This window comes from Hippocampus bargibanti, linkage group LG17, assembly GCF_051943395.1.
Source record: "Hippocampus bargibanti isolate YZ-2025 linkage group LG17, ASM5194339v1, whole genome shotgun sequence".
Taxonomy (NCBI): Eukaryota; Metazoa; Chordata; class Actinopteri; order Syngnathiformes; family Syngnathidae; genus Hippocampus; species Hippocampus bargibanti.
In genome coordinates this window covers 9,356,465-9,382,119 of record NC_142750.1, presented here as the reverse complement: position 1 = coordinate 9,382,119, position 25,655 = coordinate 9,356,465, and the positions used below count along the sequence as shown (strand labels likewise).

Genomic DNA, 25,655 nt, shown 5'->3' with positions numbered 1-25,655 from the left:
AATTCCTAAATTATATGGTTCTGGAGTTCTATGAGCTTGAAATGACGGTGGATGTCCAAAAATACAGCGCAATAAATACAGTACATATTGGTTTACATAGCGCTTTAACAACAGCTGAAGCTGGAACAAAGCGCTAACATGGAAAAAAGGGAAATGCTGCCCCTTTGTGGAAAAGAAAAATGATTGGCCAGCGCTTTATTGGCACCCAAGCATGAAAAAACAAAACCCGAACAAATTCGGGAATGGCACTCTACGTCACATTTTCAATTCGCGAATAAATGTGTGAATGGCAGCGAATGAGTTAACCTCATTTTGCTTTGACCCAGTAGAACTTCAAATTTGCTGTGCGATGAATGGCCTTGATCTTATTGTGCTGTTGAAAGTAAAAATAAAACTCTCGAGCCGCTTCTTTGCATATTGATAGGGGTTAAAAAAAAAAGGACTGTAGTTAACGGGTATTGCCAATTTCCTCTTTTGGTCGTGTTCCCAATTGATACGCCATTCCGCTTTTACTGACGGCGGTCACAGTCAGATGTTTTCAAGTGAAGCCCTATTTTACTTTATTTATTTTTATCCCACACTTCTATTAGTGTGGTCGCCGTGGGTGATGCTTTTCCAGCGAGACTGATATCTACTTTACGCTTGCGTCCATCAAAAGCGATACAAAGTGCACGTCTGGAAATGAAAGTGACATGGTCTCCTGTGTCAAATCACGTACGGCCCCGTATGGAATATCAAGTCGAGGAGATGACGTCACTTTGATGCGAGGGAGGCAGAAATGACGACGCACTTCTCACACGGGCACGTCTGGGCAAACAAGTCTACCCCGGGACAAATGCATGTGCCAATCACACCTGTCAAGATTCCAATTTTCTCCCCACATTTCCACATGCAACGTTTTGGCTGCGGGGGATGCTGTCTCATGACGCAAGCTCATGCATTTGTTCAGGAGAAAAAATATTTAGGTATATATGGAAAAAAAATATGACAGGAGCAGTGCGGGAGCCAAGATACAGTCACTGTTGGGAATATGATTTTGAGGTCTGTCTGTGAGATGACTACGGTATTTATTCGAGTATAACGTGCAAAATTTTCTCCCTAAAAAAAAGAATGAAACGCGTTAAAAGATGAAAATGTGTCTTTCCGTGGATTTTGTTGGCAAGCAAGTTTTGGTTGGCGGTGTGGTTGATTGGAGATTTCCAAAACACGACACGCATAAAGATACCTCTAATTGACAATTAAGAGTCACTTCCCTTAAAACAGATGTAGGGATCAATATTCAGATTATTGGATGTTTAAATATTCTTCAGAGCGCTTCATTAAAGACCTATATAAATAAAGCTGGTTTGTATTGTGTTGTATTCCATTTAGCGTAGCTCCATCTAGTGCAAGGGTGTCAAAGTTATTTTTACCGCAGGCCACTGTCACGATTTGCGAGGTGGTGGATGGTTGTGGATCCCAAAAAAGCAGGCAGGAGGGAGCAGCAAGCTGTATTTGACAAATTGTACTAAAATAAAGTCAGCAGGTACAAAATCTAAAACATCAAAGTTATCCGAACACAAAAGTACAAAGTATCAGAGAAAACAATGAGTCAAAATCTGGCAAGAGAAACAAACCTGACAGGGTGAAGCAAATACATAAAATGACCCAACACTGAATGGTCGCGCCGTGAGTCTTTTAACTGCCACAGATTGGCACGACTAACACCTATGCAACTGCAGGCGGGGCCGACAGCGCCACTCGTTGGTTGCCAACCAGAACGTGACAGCCATATTGTAGCTATGGTTTCCTCTCGAGGCCTGTTATGAATTTGGGGAAGCCATCTGAATGTTAAATATCCTCCACATATTACATATAGGGCGCATACAAAATGTATGAATAACTAGTTTTGAATTTTGAAGTTAAAAATAATGACTGTTATTGTGGTTTACATACGACAATTTGAAGTTTTGTTTCGGACTTTAGCAAGCATCATGAATTTTCACAAGTTTGATTTGCTTTCGTGGGCCGAATAAAATAATGCGGAAGGCCAGATTTGGCCCCCAGGCCTTGCCTTTCACACCTATAACGTAGTGGATGCATAACGCAACCACAGCCACCCCTTGTTGCTTCTATTCCTTATAATGTGATGCACCCCATACAAAAAAAAAAACATTTTAAAATAGGCCATTCGTTGAAGCTTCGCCTTACTCTCGAAAGCGCCTTATGGTGTGCCAAACACTGTACTAATTAAAAATCGGTCCTTGCTTTGACACGCGTTAAGATGGATTTTCATTGTCGAGGACAACGGCGGTAATTGTCATGGCGCATGGAGACTGTTTCACACCCAAGGCCCAACCCCCCTGACAAAATGCATCTTTTAGTCATTGTTCACAGCAACAGCATTCAATTGCGAGCTCGAAGGACTCATGAGGCGGCAGCTAATTCCTGCGTTTCCAACCTCGTGAGCGGGCGCACAAAGAGTACAACAATCCCATTGGCTGCCAAGTCGCCTTCCGACTTCCCGGTGGCTTGATGTTGTTTACTTATTCACGCTCCGCTAGCTCCCCTAACATCACCGCGGGGTGTTCCTTTCTGCTAGTTTTTGCCAGGCAAAGTGCTCCGTCGCCGTCCACCCGAAGGCAGCCTCCATATACGGGAACGGATGGACGCTTTGAAAAGCAGTCGCTTCCTAATGTCGTTTTTGGTCCTGTTTGCGAATTTGTGTGATTGCGATGGAAGGATTTGAATTTGAATTTGATTTCAAGAGATGATTAAGAACTCACCATGTGAAGTGTATGGCTGTTTTTCCATCATTTTGGAAGAAAGTAAGACAAAAGGTTGGTCTCTGGGATTTTCCTTATTAATTGCAAAGTTAGCCGGGAGTTGCGCTTGCTGTGCGCCGAGACAAGTTCTCCCTCGTGGGCATTTTTAATGTACGCGCACATCAATAATTCACCACCCGCCCACGTACAATGAAATCAATATTGAATTGTGCTTCCGAAAGAGGAGAAACTTGGTAGCGCTTTTAGGGCAAATCACGCTTCAGGGCACAAGGAGGCTTCCCCTCTTTTCTGTCTCTCGCTCCCCTCGTTGTCAATTTATTGTTTGCTCTCCACTTTTCGGATGACAACATTGCAAATTGCGATCTTTTGATAGCGTCGGCGCATGGTTGTACAAGCCTCTAACAAGCGGCCCGACCATCTCGAGTCATTGACCTCCAAATGTGCTTTTTCTCAGTAGCAACACAGAGTGAACTTTTAAAATCATTCTTTTTAATGTTGTTGCTGAGTATAATTAGGTTTGGTAATGCGCCGTGCAGACGGCGTCCGTCTCGGAACTTCAAATCAAGACCAATGATCAAATTCAAAGCTTTTGCTAATTGCACTTTTATTTCAAATGACAAACGGATAAAAAAAAACATATTTAGCCAACGCCACTCCAAGTAACAATCCATTAGCAATTGTATAAATCAACTCTAAAATACAATATGTACAAGTTCATGTCGACATACTGTTGATAAGCTTCCATTGAAGGACATTAAAAACAAACACGCTGCAGAACATGAGTCTGTCAGGCCTGAAACGAAATATTTCCAAAAACAATAGAAAACCAACAAAATATGAGCAGACATCGCTCCTCAATAAGAACCACAAAACCGTACTTACAAAAACAGGGTAGTAAAGGAGAAAGGTGAGAGGAAAAGGTCGAGAAAATAGTCATTTGAGCAAGCGCAGCAATAAGGGCAAAATAATCCGACAAACTGCAGGCAGTTTGTAAATACACAGCAGCAGGTGTGCATACCGGAGGAAAGCCCCTCATCTGCCACCTGCTGGTGACCCATAAGAACAGAATCATGACAGGGTCGATCAAGGGGAACTCATCCTCCCTATCCGAGTGATGCCACAGCATCAACCGCATTCGGAGCAGCCGCAGCAGCAGCGCAGAAAGTTGATCTTGAGGGAAGCGCTTACAGACAGACGCAAACTGCCCATGAAGATGTCCAACGCTGACATCGTCCTAAACGCTGCCGATCGGGTGGTGAAGTAGGTCGGTGCTGTTGGACAGTCTGCGGCTGGATGGATGCATGTTTTGAGGAGCCCGCCATGAGAAGAAAGGAGCGTCAGCGCAGAGCGCCAATGCGTATGCGGGACTGTCGCAGCTTGGAATTGAGGTGGATTTACGCGGGACGGGAGATGATTTTTTTTGTTGTTGTTTTGACTTCAAGATGGTGCCGTGAGAGTGGCGGCCTTTACAGCAGGCCTGGTATTTTGTTTTTCTACTTCTTCATTTCCTTGCTTCTTACTTTGAACACTTTGCTGCTGTGAAATGTAAATTTCTCCACTGCGAGACTAATTAAGGCGAATCCAATTCAATCCAATCTATGTTTCCGCAGTCAATTATGGTCAGGAGAGTTTCCTCAGGTCAGAGTTGAACCACTTTAAAGGTAGCTTGGGCATTCCATGAGTAGGACTTCTCTTGGGGGGGCCCTCCAAGGCCCCCGGTGGATGTTGTGGGTATTCCCAATCGGGTCAAGGCCCAAGGGATGACCCAGGAAACCCCGGAGAGACTCAGTTTGGGATCGCAAAGAATAATTGCACAAAGTGGCTGGGGCGAGCGTAGTCTGGGCTTCCCCACTGAAGCTGCTGCCAGTGCGACCTGAGCCCGGATAAGTGGGAGAAAATGAACAGATGGAACAGAAAGGGGAACGATCGCAGGACAAGGAAAACAGTTCTTCCTCATGGCCACTTTTTAAAAAGTCACATGGGTGGAGGGAGGGGGCAAATTATGACTTGGCTCTTTGCAATATAAAGTCATGATTGCATGGCTATTTGCCTGGAAAGCGTTTTTTTTTTTGTGATATAACTGCATAGCCTATGCAATTTATTTTCTGAGAAGGTAAAAGTCCTTTCCAATTGCTTTTTTAATCCAATCTGGTTTGTTTCATGTATACAAGCCAAAAGGAAGCCCATGTCCGCTTCCCACTCCTCGGTATGCATGGACTTTTCCCCCCTTGGGCATACATTTCCTTTTTAAAGACCTGCAAAGAACACGGCGGGCAACTCTGTCCAACGAGGCGGCTGTCCTAATTGATTGGAGTAATGAGCGAGAACACACTGGCTTTTCTTTTGGATTCAAGGTCATTTTTTTTCTTCTGCGGTGGCGGTCCAAAAGTTGCATCCGCGTGAAAGGACCTACTTAGCATGAAAGCGTAGCACGGGCGAGGTGAGGAGGTGGATGCCATAACTAATGGGTTTATTTAATTCAATTTATTGCCGGCAAACGAGACGCGCCGCTCGCTCCAAGATTGAGCTTTGTTCATGAAGAGAAAGAGATTAAGGCCCCGCTACCTCCTCCCCGAGAGGGGCCACACCGCTCCCTCATGTCATGCTGCATTTGGCTGGCCAGATAGTGGCGTGTATAAATCCGCGGAACTAAACTGAAGATCGGTCCGTGGTGAAATGGTACTCAAGTTTGGTACAAGGCTTTTCAATCACACGGTGGTGAAGGGGTGGAGGGTGGTTGGTTGGTGGGGGGAGGGGTGATGACCACGGCTGGGAATTCATCATAAATGAAGGCTTTGTCAACACGTCCGCAGAGAAGAAGCCTTTGGAATTCAGTGTGGCGGCCCAAAGGAGCTCCACAGCGAGTGGGCTAGCTCCTCCAGCATCAAAAGCCAATAAATTTGTTTTCCTGAATGGCTGACTGTGGTGACGTTCGGGAAAACCATTACACCGAGTAAGAAAACGCTCAATCCGGAAGAGTTTCAAAACAAAAGGGGGAAAAGTCTGATACTTGTCACATTGTCTGTGTGGTAATGTTAAAAAAATGTAACTCATCCACTGCCATTCCCGAATTTATTCTGGAATGAAAAATATGACGAAAAGCGCCATTCCCGGATTTTTTTCGGGGTTTAATTTTTCATGCTTGGGTGCCGATTAAGCGCTGGTCAGACGTCTGGCAATATTTTTCTCTTCCACGAGGGGGCAGCATTTGCCTTTTGTCCATTTTGGCGCTTTGTTCCAGCTTCAGCTGTTGTTGAAGCACTATATAAAGTTATAAACCAATATGTATGGATTTTGTATGGCTGCCCTTATTTCAAGCACAAATAACTCCAGAACCATATAATTTAGGAATTAAGTCTTTTTTTCTGATGAAAGAAGAGAGTCTAAGGTTTCCAACGCTGTATTGAATGTTTATGCAGTCCTAAAACTCAATATATCTGTGGGTATTGGAATTCAAGTGACAATGACAAAAGCCCTGGCACTACAGTGGACACATTTTTGCCCGTCTGGCAGTGAATACGTTAATAAACAAAATGTATTTCTTTTGTTTATTGTTTTGGCATCATTTGACTGATTAATCCTTCATCAGATGTTATTCTTCCCAATATTGTGAATTGTATAAAATGTTATGTTTTAAGAAATTAAGATTATTCACATTAAATTTTATCAGAATTGTTTGTATTTGGAGAATCCATCCATCCATTTCCCAGACGATTCATCCTCATTAGGGTTGCAGGGGGTGCTGGAACCTATCCGAGCCATTCTTGGGCACAAGGAGGGGGACACCCCGAATTGGGTGCCAGCCAATCGCAGGGCACACAAAGACAAACAACCATTCGCTCTCACACGTAGGGACACATTTTGAGTGTTCAAACTGCCATGCATGTTTTTGAAATGTGGGAGGAAACCGGAGGACCCGGAGAAAAGCCTCACGGAGAACACGCAAACACCACACAGAGAGGCCGGACCAGGTCTTGAACTGACTACCTCTGCACTGTGAAGTAGGCGTGCTAACCACTTGACTACCGGGCCGCCTATTTACAGAAACGCTTCAATAAATGAAGTTGATCATCCAATTGAAATGTTTTCTGCATCTTTTTTTCCCCGCTGTTGACAATTTCTCATGAAATCACACTGATTTGATGCTCACGATATGTCACAGCACTGGACTGAAACCGACACTGTCTTCAATTACCGTTTCCCACCTTTGTGATATAATCCGTCGCACACAATTGAAGCACTCCCGCTTGCTGTTTCACGTTGCCAACGCATCTCGCTTCTCTCACTCTCTTTGTCACTCAGGATTTGTTTTGCGACATGTGTCGTTCCTACCGGCATAAGCAAGCCACATGCACATTCAACTCCACAAGGCTGCTGAAAATTAATGTGGCGTGATAATGAGTTTGGAGGAAGATCGGGAAACATTTCACACCTTGGTTCTGATCATATGCCGTGGATTTTTTTCTGGGTTTAACATGCTCGCCTTGGCTTATGTTAGCCAACGCTTGTGGACTTTCACGTCTCAGCAGATGGATTTTAGGGGAAAAAAAGCGCATAGGCGGCTGTCGACTTTAACATGCGGGTTGATGGAGAGGATGTTTTGACTTCTGAAGTGTTTCTGCTCCCACGTGCGGTGTTGGACAGTTTTGTCATGGGAGAGAAGGAATTTGTGACGACAAAAAACATTCCGTGACAACATATCTATCGAGTTCATTCAGAGTATAAGGTGCTCCTTAATTCATTTACTGTCATTCTCGAATTTATTCGGAATTTAAAATATGGCAGAGCGCCATTCCTGAATTTGTTTGGGTTTTGGTTTTTCTTGCGGGGTGAACTGGCCAGACTTATGGCAATGGCTTTCCTTTCCATGGGGGGCAGCATTTTCTTTTTTTCTATGTTAGCACTTTGTTACAGCTTCAGCTGTTGCTAAAGCACTTTCTAAACCAATATGTATGTATTGCATTGTATTTTGGACAGCCGCCCTCATTTCAATCTCATATAACTCCAAACCCGTATCATTTAGGAATTGGAGTCTCTTCTTTCATCAGAAAAAAAAGCGGTAAGGCTTCTTATGCTGCATTGAATGTTTGTGTCGTCCTAAAACACACATTTCTGTGGGTCCTGGAATTTGAGTGAAAATGACAAGAACCCTGGCACTGGAGTGGACACATTCTTGCACATCATCTTGCAATCAATGAGTTAAATTAATGGCCTATTTTAAAACAGTTTCACTATATGGCGCGCACTGCATCATAAGGCAGAGAGAATAGAAGCAACAACAGTGGCTGTGGTTGCGTTATGTATCCACTGGATGGAGCTATGCTGAAAGAAATACAATACAATGAAGCTTTATTGATATTGACCTTCACAACCGCTGCAGCTGTAATAAAATACTTTAAATAAATACTACGACAAGGAGAAACGCTTTTTTACAACATTGGGTGACTTCACAAGATGCATGTTGCTCATAAAGTAGATACAGCACCGTGAACGGCTGTTGCAAATGCTAGCACGCTAATGTGGCTCGGTGATCCACAACCATACGGCCTGCAGGATATGAGTACAGATCATGTACTTTTTATCATTCACTCAGTGCTGAGAAAAACAAACAAGAAGTTAAGAGGCAATGAAGCTCTGCATTTTAGCTCAGTGGTTCTTAATCTTGTTGGAGGCACCGAACCCCACCAGTTTCATATGCTCATTCACCGAACCCTTCTTCCAATGACTGTTCCTACTAACTGCAGTCTAGACTGAGGGGTGGACCTCTGTGGTGGAGGATCCATCGAACCCCTGAGACTGACTCACCGAACCCGAGGGTTCGATCGAACCCAGATTAAGAACCACTGTGTTAGCTAGTCTAATTTGACCGTACCAGAAGCAGGAAATGTAACATTGCGCAACAACTTATTTAATGAGAGTGAATTTGATACATTTGTAACATTAGACATTAAATATATCATTGAAAGAAAACCCCATTTGGATTTTGGATTTTTGTTGTCTTGGATGAGTCCAAACAAGACAAATCCCACTCACTTCATTTGCCTGTCTTGAACAATGCACGCAACAACCACGTGCTCTCGTCCACCTCCCCCGCCACGCTAGCTGATGGCGGGTAGAAAGTGCTTCCCGATTACACGTTTAAAGTGCGTAAGAAACCTTGAGTAGTCATCGCCTTTTGCGAAAATTGGCCGACTTTAATTACTTTTCTAATTATTCCGTTTTCTTTTCAAAACTTCTTGGCTCAGTGATACAGCTGTCAAAATCCCCCAAAAGCAAAACACGCCATTCTCCAGGAAAAATAGGAATGTCTGAGGAGATGTATTGGCAAATTATTCACACTTTTTAATGAGGCTGTGGGTTGCATTGACTCTGACATCAGAGAGGCTGTAGCCTGTTGCCCCCCCATCCCAACCCACCCCATACCCAGTGTTATCCCACTGATTTGCTACAGGAATTCATTGTTTCTTTCCCCCATTTAAAGGAACAGCACAAAATGTCCAAAGCCTTTTTTTTGTTCCTGTCAACTTTTCAAAGTCACCGTCAAATTCTCGGGAAGAAAATGAAAGCACTCATGCGACCTCCTGTTGTTGCTAGGCAATTAGCACAGAAGCACAAAAGGTCTGGAAACAAGTCAAGGAAAGTCAAGTCAAGGAAAGGGTCCTACACTTGGTGAAATGGCATTACCTTACATTGCCTTGACTTCGACTTTGTCATTCTTAATTATCTCAATGAATCCTAAGGCTAATAAGCTGGGGGGGTTGCATATCCTTCCTCTATTAACTCATTCACTCCCATTCACGCGAGAGTGGCTTCCTTTCCAGCAGCTCCTATATTTTGTTTTTCTACTTCTTTCTTTCCTCTTCCTTTCATAACTGCTGCTGTGAAATGTAAATTGCTCCACTGCGAGACGAATAAAGGTACATCCTATCCAATTCACAAATTTATTCGGAAATTAAAAATATGACGTCGAGCACCATTTCAGAATTTGTTTGGGCTTTGTTTTGCTTGTTTGGGTGCTGACTTAGCGCTGGCCATGGCCTCTGGCAATGTTTTTTCCTTTCCCTAAGCGGGCAGCATTTCCCTTTTTTTCCCCGTGTTAGCACTTTGTTCCAGCTTCAGCGCTGTATAAACCAATATGTATGTATTGCATTATATTTTGGCCAGCCACCCTCATTTAAAGGTCACATAACTCTAGACCAGGTACACTAGTACTAGTACAGGGTTGATTACCATGATGATTAGGTTTGGGGCTAAGGCTGCATTTTTCACTTCATCCTCCCACCCCCACTGAAATAGACAAACGAACACCATTTTCTCTCGCCCAAGCAGCACTTCATCAACAATCCGTTGTATTCCACTCATCAATTAGCGGATATGCGTACGCGAACCCGTCCTCAAACATTATGTAGATTAGCGCCACAGTTACGTAACAGAAATAGGCAGATGAAAGATTCACTCTTGGTTGTTTAATTTCACACTTGATGAGTAGGCTGGTACTCCAGAGACTTCTATTTGTATACAAGCCATTAAAAAGTCAATTTGCCATAATAGTGTATGCCCCATGTAAACAATAAATACACAATGTATTTGGTGCCACGAGCTGATCAATCTTGCTTATAAGAGCATTTGCGGATCATTTCAATGACGTTCTGCAGCATCAAAGGCAACAAAGATGATGAAACGTCAACATTGAGGCGCTAAAGTACAAACAAGAGCCAGTTGGCTTGAACCGCTTACTCGCCTCTGGCGTACCATCCTGCCCGCGAGTTCCTTTACTTTTGCCGACCTCCTTATGACTACGTTGCCGAATGCTTTCGTTTAATGCATTTTCTGTCTCTCTCAGGTCACATATTGCGTATTTGGGCAAAATCCGCAAAGATGTTCATTCTACATGCAAAATTACAGTGTGCAGTTCATTCAGTTCATAGCACAGCCACCTTATGTCAACTCAAGACAGTTACATATATCAAATATGCTTTTTATACTGTAGTTTTATACTTGCACTATGTACAGTTTCTTTTTAGGAAACATTTTAGCGCAGTTATACATTTCAGTCTTCTGACATTTCTATTCTGCATCGAATACTTTGTTTTTATCTTTTCACTACCACACCCCTTTCAATTTTGCTGCTGTAGATTGCAAATTTCCCCATTGTGGGACTATTAAAGGCACAGGGCTACATTTGCTAGTATAGCACGATCTTGAAAATGTAAATGCACGCTTGGCTGGAGTAAAGAATGAGTCCCTCACATTGTTTATTAAAAGATTTACTTTCACCGACTTGACAAATACCTTCATAAACATTATTAAATGTCTTTTATGTGTCGTAAATAGTAGCAGAGGAGGGGAGGTGTGTGTGTGGGGGGGATAGAAGGAGGGGGGTTCACCCAATTGAGTGTGATGGATGTTTAATAATACATGTGCTCATAGGCAACTGTGTGTGTGTGTGTGTGTGTGTGTGTGTGTGTGTGTGTGTGTGTGTGTGTGCTTGTTTGTGCATTTTATATATAACCTAGTTGTAATTCAGTAATGGATAAAATGAATAATTCTCAGCTCAAAGATTAGCCTCTTTTATGTGTTTGTGTGCGTGTGCGTGCGCGCGCGCGTGTGTGCGTCCGCCCACTTTTTCCACAGATAAACATCAGATTTCTTCCGATTTGATTGTCCTCATCCGATGATATGGACGGCATCAGATGCCAGGCATCATTTTTGTTGTCAACTTGTATTTTACTCAATTTGATGCCGCATCAACTTTGCCCAGCCAAGCACCTTTCATTCGACGCAAACATAAACATGCCACCAATGCCTTAGCATACACGTACAGCATGTGTGCGTGTGTGTGCGCGCGCTTTTAGACCGAATGATGTAATTTCCTCTTTGCTGGCCTCTAACCAGGAGTTTGTTTCTGCTTCAGATTTTGAATGATGATGATGTTGGCGTCATGTCCTTTTTTGTTCAGCTGAGATTAGAATATTGGAGCATAGACAACTAAAAAAATGAGAAGATGCTTCCCAAAATTTAAATGCAACCGACTCATCTCCGGCCAGAATGCATTGAAGTAGTCTGATTTATACATGATTTTAATCCTGTGCATGTAAAGCCTTATTTTTTTTCTCCCCTTTCCGTGTTCAACGGAGGAGATGTTGTTTAATTCAGCCATGAGAACATAAAGCTCCTGGCAAGGTTTTCTGCCGGCAGACTATCTATATACAAAATATATAAATAAAAGACAGCGAAACCTGGAAAACACACAAGCCAGTGGAGTCATATATTGTTTATGTCCCATTAATATCTCGCAACATCGCCGCCCGTGCTCTTCTCATCATGAAAGCGTACAGCACACATCGCTTTGGGCTACGTTCGCTCTGAAGCGAAACTTGCAAGAAAAGAAAAAAGAAAAAAGAACTGCTCTCTAAAGCGAAAAGCATGACAAAATGACATTGCATTGTCATGGTTGGAGAGATTTACGATGTCGTGATCGATCGCAATTTAGCATTTGGCGGAATACACAGAGTGAAAATCAGATAGTTGGACACGCCCCCTAACACCCTTATGATAGAAGTCAGGAAAGGTCCATTTTTCAAATGAAGATGATCCTACTTGATTATAATGTGGTGTGGGGTGTATTAAGACTTAATTTAAGAGTGATTTTTCCCTTTCAGATAAAGTCAGGCCGATAATTGAAAATATCAAAACTGCGTCACTTGAAATGCAATCTCATCCAAAACGAACATCTTTTCATGTTGATAATATTTATAATGCACGTCAAGGCCAGGGGGCCAAATCTGGTCCGCGATTATTTGGTCCGCAAAAGCAAATCAAGCATGCCAGGCGCCATGATGCTTGCGAGAGTCCAAACCAAAATGTCAAATTGTCCCATGTAAACCACAATAACAGTCGTTATTTTTTACTTCTAATGTGAAAATTAGTTATTCATTAACTCACTCACTGCTATTCATGAATTTAGTCAGGAATTGAAAATATGATGTAGGGTGCCACTCCTGAATTTGTTTGGGTTTTGTTTTTACATGCTAGGGTGCCGATTAAGTCCTGGCCATGGCCCAGGCAATGTTTTCTTTTCCACGAGGTGACAAAATTTCCTTTTTTTTCCATGTTAGCGCTTTGTTCCAGCTTCACATGCCATATTGCACTGTATTTTGGACAGCATTTCAAGGTCATATAACTCCAGACCCATACAATTTAGGAATTAACGATTTATTTCTGATGAAAGAAGATATTACTTCACCTATAGGGCGCACCAACATATGAGGCGCAGGGTCATCTTTTGAAGAAAACCAAGGCTTTTGGGTGCGCCTTATGCACCGGAAATTACGGTAAGACTACTAAGTCTTTCATCACAATAAAAGAGTTTTCAAGAACAATGTACTTCGTACTAAAAGTACTAAAGTGTTGATTATTTTCTCACATTTCTTCCCCTTTGCTATTTCTGCTGGAGTAGACTCTCTGCACACCATACTGCCCCTCACAGGTCAGTCTTGGTTCTACAACAACATCTCTAGAATGTGGAGGCTTGCAATTTATATTTTATTCTCATTCTGATTCAAATCCCATCATTCTTGCCAAATGACAGTGCAATGTTTGATAAAATATTTTTTCAGACTGATACCAGTCTGATGACTTACTCATTAATATGGACGACCGACAACTCTTGTACTTATGATTGATAAATTTTTCATTTAACGCAATGACAAGTATTAGTGGGGAGGACTTACTTGATGACTGGATTTGCTTGCCTTAAGTATCGGTGGCTGTTATCGGCAGTCTCCATGAGTATTCACACATCCATCCATTTTCTCATCTGCTTAATCGTTACAAGGGTCCCGGACTGGCGGGGGTTGGAGCATCTCCTCCATGAGTAACCTATAACAATAATAATAAAATAAAATAATGTAAAAATGGTGTTGACATATCTAGCGCTATATCTTAACCATATGGTGTAAATAAGGCTGGTTTTGGCCCACTACCAATTTCTAGTAACGGTGCCCACCCCTCACCAACTCGCAATAATAATGTATCAAGTCACTCTGTTATTCAGCCCATAAACTACCAACCAGTGTGGTAGGGTCCACAAAGCAGGGCGAACAACACACTGCAATATATTGTTGTGTCAAGGGAGAGCTGAAAAGGCGACGCAAGGACCATAAAGACAAGCGTGACTGGAGCATTTTCAATATGGACAGCGAAGATGCACGGTGCCTGGAAAATGAAGCCTTTTCGATTTTCTTCCCTTCTTCATGCTATTAAAAATGAATAACGTGCCAACATGGCCCTCGATCCGCTCGGCAGCCAATGAACTCCGGATGCGCGGCGGGCTCGCTCGCAGATGTTAAGACGCATGAATTATGCAAAAACGTAGCTGCCTCGTCCTGATATTCACAATGCGCGATCGTCTCCGTTGCGCGGGTCGACGCAGGTGCCGCGACATGGCGGGTATTCACCTGTCACACCCCCACCGCCAACCCCCCAAAATGAAAAAAAAAAAAAAAAAAATGAAAAACTGAATGGTGTCCAATTGTGTAATTTTCACTCTGAGCCGAGCGCTCGCAAAAGACAGGCAGAAGCAAGGTGGAAGCACCCAACTTTTCCTCACTATGTCCAAGCACTACCCACTAAGGGCTGCCTTTCATACCTCTCATCCTCCTCTCTTCTCATGCCAAGGCTTATCCGCTGAGTGCAACGGTTAACCTCGTCGCCCCCCTGCTTCTCTGGGAAAATCCTGACTCAAATTCAAAGCGATGAAGTGGTAATTGAAAGATTGTGACTGACGCGCCGATAATTGGGGTCCAGCGTAAGTTCTCCGTCTCGAATTCGGAGGGCCGGGGGCTTACTCAGCAGACGCTCTCCTACCTTCCATGGGTGTAATAACACTCTGGTATGGTTTGTTTTCATCCCGTTTTTGCAAGTGGTCCTCCGAGGGGGGGAGGGGGGGGGGGCTACCGCTCTCTCACGCTCACAGAATTGTGAGCAAGTGAGGCTTGGTGGCCTGGGGAATGAAATAGGGGATGAAATGTCGCAACGTGGAAGCGACCATGTCTATACCCGTAAGTCCTTCTCTATACCATGGTGGCGACAAATAAATCATTGTGGGTCTGATGTGCATTGATGGCAAGCATTGTGTCACTTAGATACTTGATTAGCGTGTCTGTCACTGCGCCTCACGCTTAACATGACTCCAGCTGCGAAAGGCATTGCACGCTGCCAACGGGCACGACGCTGATGAGCCATCCTTCAAACTGACAGTGCCGTAATGTGTCAGCAAATGTGTCTCACTTCCATTTTTAGATTTTGTTGCAATATGGAAAATGCATTTGCATATGATGTATTGTCCCATGCTAATGTATTCAAACACAGAGGCCAATTCTTTTCCTGCTTCCTCATTGTCACGGTCTTGTTGCTTAAACTCGTTTCAAAAGAGCATCAAACAGCTGCAGCTCAGGTTCTGACCAGAACAAAAAGGTAAGAATATATTAGCGGGGGTCTTAAAGGCTTTACAGTGGTTCCCAATGAACTATGGGGGAAATTTGAAAATTATATTACTGGTCAATAAATCGCTAAATATTTTGCGTACTGAATACATCACAGAATGTTGACTGAATATTAAACCCAGCTAGCCTGTGAAGTCTGCTACTCTGATGAAATTAGTGGAGTGGTATGCTACATACAAATGCCATAAAATACGCTTCAAACAAATATGTATCTATCATCTGTTGGGGTGGTGAGAAAAGTAAAAATGCAGTCTCAGGAACAAGCTGGATGAGAATTTCCCTTTCCCAACCGAATTCTGAACCGCTAAAAGAAACAAAGTACAGTAAAGTCTCATTATATCGATATTGGTTATATCGATAGTACTGCTTATTACGATACTATTTCTATGAACGCAAGGAGAAAATTTACATGCCGCAGGATCGGATATATCGATAGTCCGGTTATATCGATATTTTTTTCCGACTCCCGAGAATATCGATATAACGAGACTTTACTGTATACCTCTTCGTCTGTGTAAGCGCTCAGTCGTACAGGAGTGGTCCATCGATGAAAAGGTTTCTTCATCCGTCATCTGTACTTATTTGAAGGTGTCAGATGTTTCGCTCCTCATCTGAAAAGCTTCATCAGCGAACTATATATTTTTTTACTGGTAGCTCTGCCCCTATATGGTATATACATATCCCTAATGTCCAGGGGTGGTGGTGCCAGACCTCTGCTTTGACGGGTCCATGCTCTAAGGTTGTGGGGAGCACAGCACTATTCCTTGAAGCTAATCTTCTTACTTCTTTTGTCCCGACTGATTATGTTCTATGAATGGCCCTGACAGTATAGGGCCATAGCTACGAGCAAAAAAATTAGTTCGCTGACGAAGCTTTTCGGATGAAGAGCGGAACGTCCGATACCTTCAAAGAAGTACAGATGATGGATGAAGAAACATTTTCATCGAAAGTAGACCTCTGATACTGTGCACAGATTGGCCTTAGCGTGCCTCTGAGTATTTTTAGAATCACACCAGAACCAAAGCCAACCACGTCATGGACCCCCCCGCACACCTTTGAAAAAAGTCCAACATCTCAGAAGTGCTTTGACCAAAGAAGAATAATGACTCAACATTACCAACCGTACCAAGGCGCACAATTTGTGCTCGCAGCTTCAATTTGGTGCTGCTAATTTTGTCCCACACAACAGATATGCTCAATTCTCTACATTTAAGCCAATTTACCATGTAAATATATGCAAATGTAACTGAAGAGATTTAAGCCTGGGGACTTACATTTGATATTCTATTACAGTGACAGCAAGTGAATGCCACGGCCACAATATACATTTGACGACATCATCAGCGCAAAATTGTTCATCAGGAATAAAACAACTTGTCGGGTACGAACAGTGTCACCTTGCATGTTTTATGCCCTTATTTTATTTATTCACTACGACTCACTGATTAACTCGATCTGATGGCACTCCCAACGCTGAAAACAAATTGTATTTTAAAAATAGCACATGCTCCGTGTGTGTAGTTGATAACTGCCCTCAAAATGTTATGTAAACAGCATGCCTGTGTTCAGATATGGGAATTAATGTCCCGCCTAAGCGTATGCTAACTTGTGCTCGCTTCAGTCTCACCCAGCTGTCAAAACTTTGGCGAAAACATTGCGAGGGGCGCATCTGGCTGTGTGCGATGGCAGCGGAGAACAAAAAAGGTGTTCTGTGGAAAAGGTTTATCTTGGGATAGACACAAGTACGTTTGACCTTTAATAGGGTTTGGAGTTGGGTAGCAAAGGATTTTTTGCCAAACCTTTGTGAAAAAAGATGGGACAAGTAAGTAAAAAAATAAGAAATCATAGCAATGTATGGAAATGTCCCATTCCCCCTTCAATCCAAAACCTCTCCACCATCTTTAATACCTCTTCAAAATGTAACAATTATCTTTAACTCATTCACTGCCAGATGATGTGCAAAAATGTGTCCACTCCAGTGCCAGGGTTTTTGTCATTGTCAGTTGAATTCCAAGACACACAGAATACTGAATTTTTGGATGACATAAACATTTAATGCAGCGTAAGAAACCTTAGACTCTCTTCTTCTCTTCATCAAAAAAAGTTAATTGGTCTGTAGTTATCTGAGCTTGAAATGGTGGCGGTTGTACAAAATACAATTCAATGCATACATATTGATTATTATATAGCGCTTTAACAACAGCTGAAGCTTTAACAAATCGGCAACATGGACAAAAGGCAAATGCTACTGCTTTATGGAAAGGAAAAACATTGCCAGGGGTCTGACCAGCGCTTTATCGCCACCCCCGCAAGAAAAAACAAACCCGAACAAATTCGGGAATTGCGCGCCACGTCATGCTTTCAAATTCCCAAATACATTTGGGAATGACAGCGAATCAGTTCACGTTCATTTAACCATTACATTAGTCATTGATATTTATATAAAAATTATTTGTTGTCTGGTGAATTTCATTCACTGTCAATAAAATGTGAATATTTTGAATTAATCTTGAACAGATTAATTGGATTGACATTATTTCCTATGGGAAATACTGCTTTGGTTTTCATTATTTTAACTTTTAGGACATATTTTAGAACACTAAAATAAAATGACTTTCTTTAGCCCACGGCCCAGCGACAACCTCCTTCCTCCGAAATGCGCACTCTGAACTAAATGTCTTCATTTTCCTGCGTCCAAAGGGGTCCAGTGGCATATTAATGATGCAAGTAAGCACAATCTTCCAGTGAATTCTGTAGCATTGTCGCTTTGCTTAGCTAGTATAGCTTTTGTCCGTGCTGTTTGCGATACACCCTAAAAATCAACGTGGCTTGCCCTAATTTTCTCTTTTTGTCCAAAACACAAAGACAGGTGGTTGTTTGTTTTTAAGCGGCACCAATTTGAGACTGTCATGGAACTGCAGCATCTTGAGTTGTTTGACGTTACTCTTCGACCAAAAAAGCAGCTTCGAAGCAGCAGCCCACTTCCTTCATTCATATGCCGTCATTTTCTTGATGAGGGTTATGAATTAATCAAAAGAAATTAATTATTGCCTGGTTCAGCGCTTCATGTTTCTTCATACAAAAGCATAATGACTTTCTTTGGCCCACGGCCCCATAACAATCTGCTTTTACCCCCCCCCCCCCACTGAAATGCCCACTCTAAAATAATTGTCTCAATTTCAGTCTGTTCAGAATGCATTTTTTGAATTAAACACCTCCGCTGCATTAGAAGTCACTGTTATCACCACAATCACGCTTCGCGTTGCATCAACAGGATCCGGGAGATTTTTTTTTTCCCTAGAAGCGGCGGTATTCCTCCCAGCACGATGTGTCAGTGGGGGTCACACACAATAAAGCGTTTCATGTGTTACTCTTGGATGCGCCCGTTTGCCGACCCGTGTGGATAATCGGCTCGCGCGGATCTGACCTCATCCCTTTCGCAGTGGGAGAGATGTGTTGACCAAAAGCGTGTCACAAACATTAAACCAATGGAACTGTTTTTTTTTTCTCTAAGTCACAAGAACGCTTGTGCTATCCATCTTCATCCAGTACCTTGCTGACACTCAATCTTTCCTTGTTTTTTTTCTTTTCTTCCATTTTTTTTCCTGACTGCTTTTTATCTTTGCCCAAGCATTGGAGATCATGCTGCTCCATTTTTGGATGATTCTCCACTCCTTAAACCCCAATGGCCAAAATTCACTACTCAATGATTCTTGCCACATTTCCAGAATATATTCCCGCCTGAACCGCACAGATTCCGAGTAGAATTTTACTGATCGGCTCCACAGGCAAGTTTTAATACAGACTTCCTCTCATCGTCTTCTTATATTGGATTGGATTAGCCTTTCTTAGTCTCGCAGTGGAGAAATGTACATTTCACAGCAGCAAAGTCATGAAAGTAAGAGTAAAGGAAAAAGAAGAAGTAGAAAAACAAAATACAGCACCTGCTGTAAAGGCAGCCCCTCTCAAAGCGCCATCTTGAAGTCAAAAGAAGAAAAAACTAAATAACAAATTATATGACAACACAAAGACACATAGTCATTCAATCTTCAGCACTTTCTGCATTCGTTTCTTTGTTGTATGAAGCAGTTCTAGATGAAAAGGAGAGGATCAAAGTGTTCATTTCACCAGTGGATCATGGTGAAATGTGCACGTCTGCAACAAGCTAACTGCTGAAAGCAAACAGGAAGAAGTAGCATCCATTGATGAAAAAAGATGATCTCACATCTCCCGACTAACATATATGCGCTTCAATTCCAAGCCGCCACAGTTCCACATACAGGCATCGGCGCTCTGCGCTGACGGTCGCTTCTTCTCATCGCGGGCTCTTCAAGAGAGCTGTGTAGCGATGACAGTCAAATGGCACCGACATTCCTCCCAATCAAAAACAGTGCTGGCATATTTGTGCTTCCGAAAAGGCGCACATGCTCAGCAGAATCTCCTCCTTGATGAATGTCATGGCCAAAAATGAAAAACAATCCATATCCGTTCCACACGATGCACAACAACACAGTGACAAAATAAAACACAAAAACAACAAAAAATGCAAGGTTCATTAGAGCACTTGCTGACGGCTGCCTACTCACCCACCATCTTGGACTTCTTACAACACCATTTTGAGCATTGAGAGTTTAAAAAAAAATCTGATGCATTCAGTCAGTATAAATTCTCGTTTAGCAAAAATGATTCTCAAATTCCCATCGGACACGTATGTTTGTTTATGTTTTGTTTTTTTCTATCCTCTCTGAGTTCCATCCAGAGTGTGACCCCTTGCTGGAGGGCATGTGGCCTACATGGTATTGAAATAAGTAAATCATTGCCTCCATCTCTGGGGGCGTCTGATTCAGAGACATAATGGACACACAAAGAAATGCTATTGGAAAGGAAAGCGCTCTCGGGTACGGAGCCCTTTTGTTGTGTGCCTTGCGTCTGCATTATAATGACTTAGTGGACAAGCTCGGATACATAAAGTCTGGAGCGGCACTACTAAAAACCGGCAGAAAATGTGTGCTATTAAAATACTGAAAAGCTTGAGGAAATGAATTAAAACCAATGTAACTCACTCGCGTGATTATATTCAATCCTCAACAGTTGTCAGGTGGAATTTTCATTTCAATGCCATTTTCATGTCGTGCGGAGTTACAGTGTGTTCCTTTTTACAAGATGGTGGATCTGCACAAGTACTGTGGATCTTTTTTTATTTTAATTTATTGCGTATGATACATATCTAACGCTTTTGTGGGCAGCGGGGTTACTCCAGTGGACATTGTTTTTTCAGCTTGTACACGAGGGAGGATCACATTTTTCTTAGTTACTACCTTTTTTTTTTTTTGGAGGCTTCGAAAGCTGACCGCTTGTTTAATTCCGCCATTTTGAAAAGTGTCTATGTTGTGTTCAAGTGTCAAGTGAATGTGATTTCAACAAAATGTCAGAATGTATTATTTGAAAAAACAAATTGTGATAATAATCACCATTAATATGAATGGTTCCTCATGACTGGTAAAAATCGAGCCAAACTATCGTAATGAACTCAACTTGCCACGTCAATACGCAAAGTTACTGCAAGCTAGCCTGCACACTGCTCAATAGCTTGCACACTTGCTTTCTGCTATCTCTCGCAGACGTTTATTAATGGGACACTCTGAAGGCGGAAGTACACGCCGAAACATGTCAGATATTTAAACAACCAATAACGCCACTGTCTGTAAAAAAAAAAGAATATGTGACAAATGACATTAATGCGAACCTGGCATGGGGCATGTTAATGTGCCACTGAATCCTTCGGTCCATTCAACCTAAAGTGTGGAAAACTTGTCATCTATTTTTTTTTTCGCCATTTTATTCAAAAGGCGGCATTTACCTGTTTCAACAGCAATGGCCAATGTATGTCAGTATAATTAATCGAAATTTGTCTTTCAGTCAACTGAAGCCCAAACAGGAAATGAACAGTGAAAAGGTGAGAATAATGTATTTTATCTGCGAGCCAGATGCAATCATCAAAAGAGCCATATATGGCTCAAGAGCCATATGTTTCTGACCCCTGCTCTACAGGCTAGCTAATATCGAATGATGAAAATGGGCCATATGTGTCGTAAACGGAGTAGGATTTCAAATTAAATAATATTGGCAACAGAACACCACCTCACACATATTTACAAGTCACGACAGGTATGTGCTGAAAACCGTGTGTCACAGATCATATTTCATTTTTCTTACATTTCACTCGAAATATAAGATAAGAAAACCTTTATTTGTCTCACAAAGGAGAAATCCGGAATTAGAAAAGGGGAATTTGTCGGATTTTTGATGCTGGCATGGCGCATGTCAACAGAGATGCTGTTCATGGTCATGACAGCAATCCTAATCACAAGTGTCTTGTTTCCCAAGAAGCCTATTTGTTTAACACATTTTGAGGGAAGCTGGGATAGCTAGGCTATTGTTATGCTCGTTTAACAAGTGCTAATGCCACGACAAAAAAGACACTGCCGAAGATGTGTGCTTCTCCACGCTGGGATAACGGCCCAGGAAGGCTGATCAAATCACGCTTGTCCCAACCAGCTTCAAACGTAGGCAATAATTCACACGTGGGAGAGCGCGAGTCCAAAGAAAGAAATGAGCCACACATCCCACACACTTGGGTGTGTTTACTTCGCACGCGGCCATAGCATCAATGACGCTCATGTGTTTGACATGGCACCATGGCTATTTCGGTGCAGTCTAGTGACACTTAACGCTACTGGAAGAGACCCCCCGCTGCTAGCGACGCTAGAAACATGCACTTCATCAATGTGTCCCAACAGTAACGAGGAGGGGGAGGATGTCGGAGAATGATGGAGGTGGAAGTAGCTTGCATAACTCATGTTTGTATTCTACCTTGAAAGAGACGTCATTCACCGCGGCCATGACGTTGTACATTCGGAGAGATCAGCGTTCACCCTAATTTGTCATCTGATCTTTTCATCCAGCCATTTTCTATGACACTCGTTCTCATTAGGGTACAACCACTTGTGGCCAACCGTTCGCAGCGAACTGACGAGTGGTGGGCCTTGCATTTTCTACTTTGGCCTTCGCTGGGGAATTAATTAGGGCGATTACACAAATAAATAAATAGATAAATTTGTCTTCCATATGTCGATCTTAAATGCAATCAAAGCCGCCAAGATTGTGGCTCTCCATTTTATACATCACTCATACGATTTTATATCAGAAACTCACATGTTAACTCATTGATTGCCATTCACTAATTTATTTGGGAATTGAAAATATGACGTAGAGCGCCATTCCCGAATTACTTCGGGTTTTGTTTTTTCTTGCTTGGGTGCCGATAAAGCCCTGGCCAAATCCCTGGCAATGTTTTTTCCTTCCACAAGGAGGCAGCATTTCCGTTTTGTCCATGTTAGCGCTTTGTTCCAGCTTTAGCTGTTGTTAAAGCGCCACATAAACCAATATGTATGTATTTTAGCGTATTTGGGACAGACGTCCTCATTTCAAGCTCATCTAACACCGGACCTATATAATTTAGGATTTTTTTTCTGATGAAAGAAGAGACTAAGATTTCTTACGCTGCATTGAATGTTTATGTAGTCCTAAAACTCAATATTCTGTGGGTCCTGGAATTCAAGTGACAATGACAAAAACCCTGGCACTGGAGTGAACACATTTTTGTCTGTTTGACAGAGAATGAGTTAAATAACATTTGGGCCCATCAATACAAAGCCAAAAAAACAACTACACCTTACAATTTTTCCCTTCATATTTTAATTTTTAAAATGTAAAATATGTGCTTAATCAATTTTGCCATAATCGTCCAACAAAGAATTAGAGTGAGGGGGGGCAAATACTCTCTATACTGTACTATTTGACGCCTTAACGAGTGCCTTCCAGCGGAAAAAGGCTGTGAGTGCACAAAAGTCCCAGTTGGCTGCACAAACGCGTTGCGTTACAGCACGTGTGTAGAAAAGGGGCCGCCGTTTCGTGTCCTGCAGTGCGTAATTTAAAAGCATGGCGTCCTAATTGCTTAGTCAATACCAGCCACACTTGATAGGCTACAGCGGTGACCTCGCGGTGAGCGCAAAAGATGCGCTGACCCTTGATGTTTTGGGCGCTTGAAATGTGCCAGATGCATTCTTCCGATTCAATGCACTCACGTTGGAGCTCCATTAAGGCTGACTGGAGCAGTGACATCACTGAATGCGGCTTGTATCCAGGACAGGAATAAGAATATTGGGAGTGGTAGTAATGGAAAAGCAGATAAAAAATGACATAAATTAAAATAAAAAAACAGACCCTGGGCAAAGAGCAGTAACGGCTCAGTACTAATCCGACCACTTCCCGTTCGCGAGCTGTGTCGTCGCAGTGTGCGCAGACGTACTCCATCACTGTAACGTGGCACTCTAATGAGTGTCGCGGGGCACGGGGGTCAATGGCTGAGATGAGTTTCCTGCTGATAAGTGAATGTGCCGGCAGATAAGTGCAGTGGACGGCGGATCTGCGTTGTCGCTTTTCTGGCCAGTTAAAGAAAAAAAATAAATAGCAGTTCCATTCTTGATAGCAAGTATTCTCTATTCAAACATTTCAGGGACAGCGATGCTGCTACATTCATTCATTCATTCATTCATCGATCCATCATCCATCTATGTATTTATTAATATATATACAGACACTTCCCTACTTAGTATTTATGGACATTCGAGTTATGAACGGTACATACGAACATTTTTGTTCATATGTCACGTTATATGTAGTATTCTCTCCAGTTATACATGTACATAAGTATCTTTATAGAGCATATATGTTTGCTTATTTTTCAGTACAACCCAATACAGGTTACTTATACAACCCTTAAACATATTTATATAAACCTTAAACATACTTATATAAGCCCTAAACATACGTTCCACATAAAATTACAAACAAATTCGCCTTAAGAACTACCGTTCGGAACGTATATCGTTCGTAAGTTGGGGAGTGTCTGTATCTATGCATCTATTCATCTATAAAACTATTAATCTATTTCTTTCTTTAGTTATTTTACCTGTAACTCATTCATTGCCAGACGATGTGCAAAAATATGTCTCCTCCAGTGCCAGGGTTTTTGTCATTTTCACTCGAATCCCAGGACCCACAGAATATTGAGTTTTAGGACTACATAAACATTCAAAGCAGCGTAAGAAACATTAGACTCTCTTCTTTTATCAGAAAAAAAGTTAATTCCTAAGTGATATGGGTCTGGAGTTATCTGAGCTTGAAATGGGGGCAGCTGTATAAAATACAATACTACATATTGATTGATATAGCATTTTTATTTAACAACAGCTAAAGCTTGAACAAAGCGCTAACATGGACAAAATGCAAATGCTGCCCCCTTGTGGAAGGGAAAAAAACATTGCCAGAGGTATGACCAGTGCTTTATCGGCACCCCCGCATGAGAATGACGCTCCACGTCACACACTTCAATTCCCGAATAAATTCGGGAATGGCAGCGAATGAGTTAAAGTGCGCTGAGTGCACCGAACATGCCGTGACTCTTTATCTTTTCAGTGTCTTTGTTATTGCTAATGACTGTATGACTGATTTGAGAGTTAAGTGGCCCCACGGTGATGTCTCCCCGCCACTCATACGTAGGTAAGTGATAACAGCCCCCAAACTCATTTGCATGTCATTATATGGCGTTCGCACATGCGAAGAAAAGCGTCGCTGTAATCATCCAACTTTTAAGCGTGCAATTATGCCGCCATTTGCTTTTTTTCCCTGTGGCCTGACAGAGCGCCGTGCGGCGGGATTAATTACACGTTGGTGATTTCGTGCAACAAAGTGACGCGTCGAGATCTGCGCTGTGTCAGAGAGCACATTTCGCAAGGATGAAAAGAAGCAAAGTACGATTACGCTACAGATTGTCAAGCCAAAAGTGTTGTCATCGTCGCGCCGTGGAATTGTGTTCGTGCTGCGTCGTAGAGGTTTGATCTTACTCAAACGAGGTCCAAAGGCATGTGAGGCGTGGCCCATCCTTGCCGGGGCCTTTGCTATTTGTATAGACGGGAGGCTTGATGCCTTCATTGTGTCGGCGATATGCACAGGATATCGGCAGCTCTAAGCGAGACTGGCAGCGGCTGTAATCAGTCAGTTCGTCCAATGTCAGGAGGCAGACAGGCGAGGCGGTCACACGTCAAACCCACAAACCCAAGAAAGGCAGCTTTTCCTCAACAGACTGATTTTTCGGAGCGCCCAAACGGTTTGATCAAATTTTCTTCAATTCTTAAAAAGGAAAAACCTAACCTCCTCCCTTGATAAACAAACAAAATTTTAAAAAAAGACAATACAACTTCAACTTTCATGCAAAAAACATCCTGACATGTAAGGCGGTGTTATTTTGGGAATTCAAAAA

At 42.4% G+C, this 25,655-nt stretch overlaps 1 protein-coding gene and 1 long non-coding RNA gene across 3 annotated transcripts in view; one reads left to right on the top strand and one right to left on the bottom strand.

The window, feature by feature from the left end:
- Positions 1-25,655, bottom strand: part of LOC148885587 (uncharacterized) — a 211,235-nt gene that overhangs the window by 34,233 nt on the left and 151,347 nt on the right. Inside the window, exon 6 of the long non-coding RNA XR_016118099.1 lies at positions 13,499-13,646. This is a non-coding gene — a long non-coding RNA (uncharacterized LOC148885587). The remainder of the gene's footprint in view (positions 1-13,498; positions 13,647-25,655) is intronic.
- The window catches only part of hs3st4 (heparan sulfate (glucosamine) 3-O-sulfotransferase 4), an 83,776-nt gene that overhangs the window by 11,359 nt on the left and 46,762 nt on the right, over positions 1-25,655 (top strand). The gene's annotated exons all lie outside the window — the stretch shown is intronic.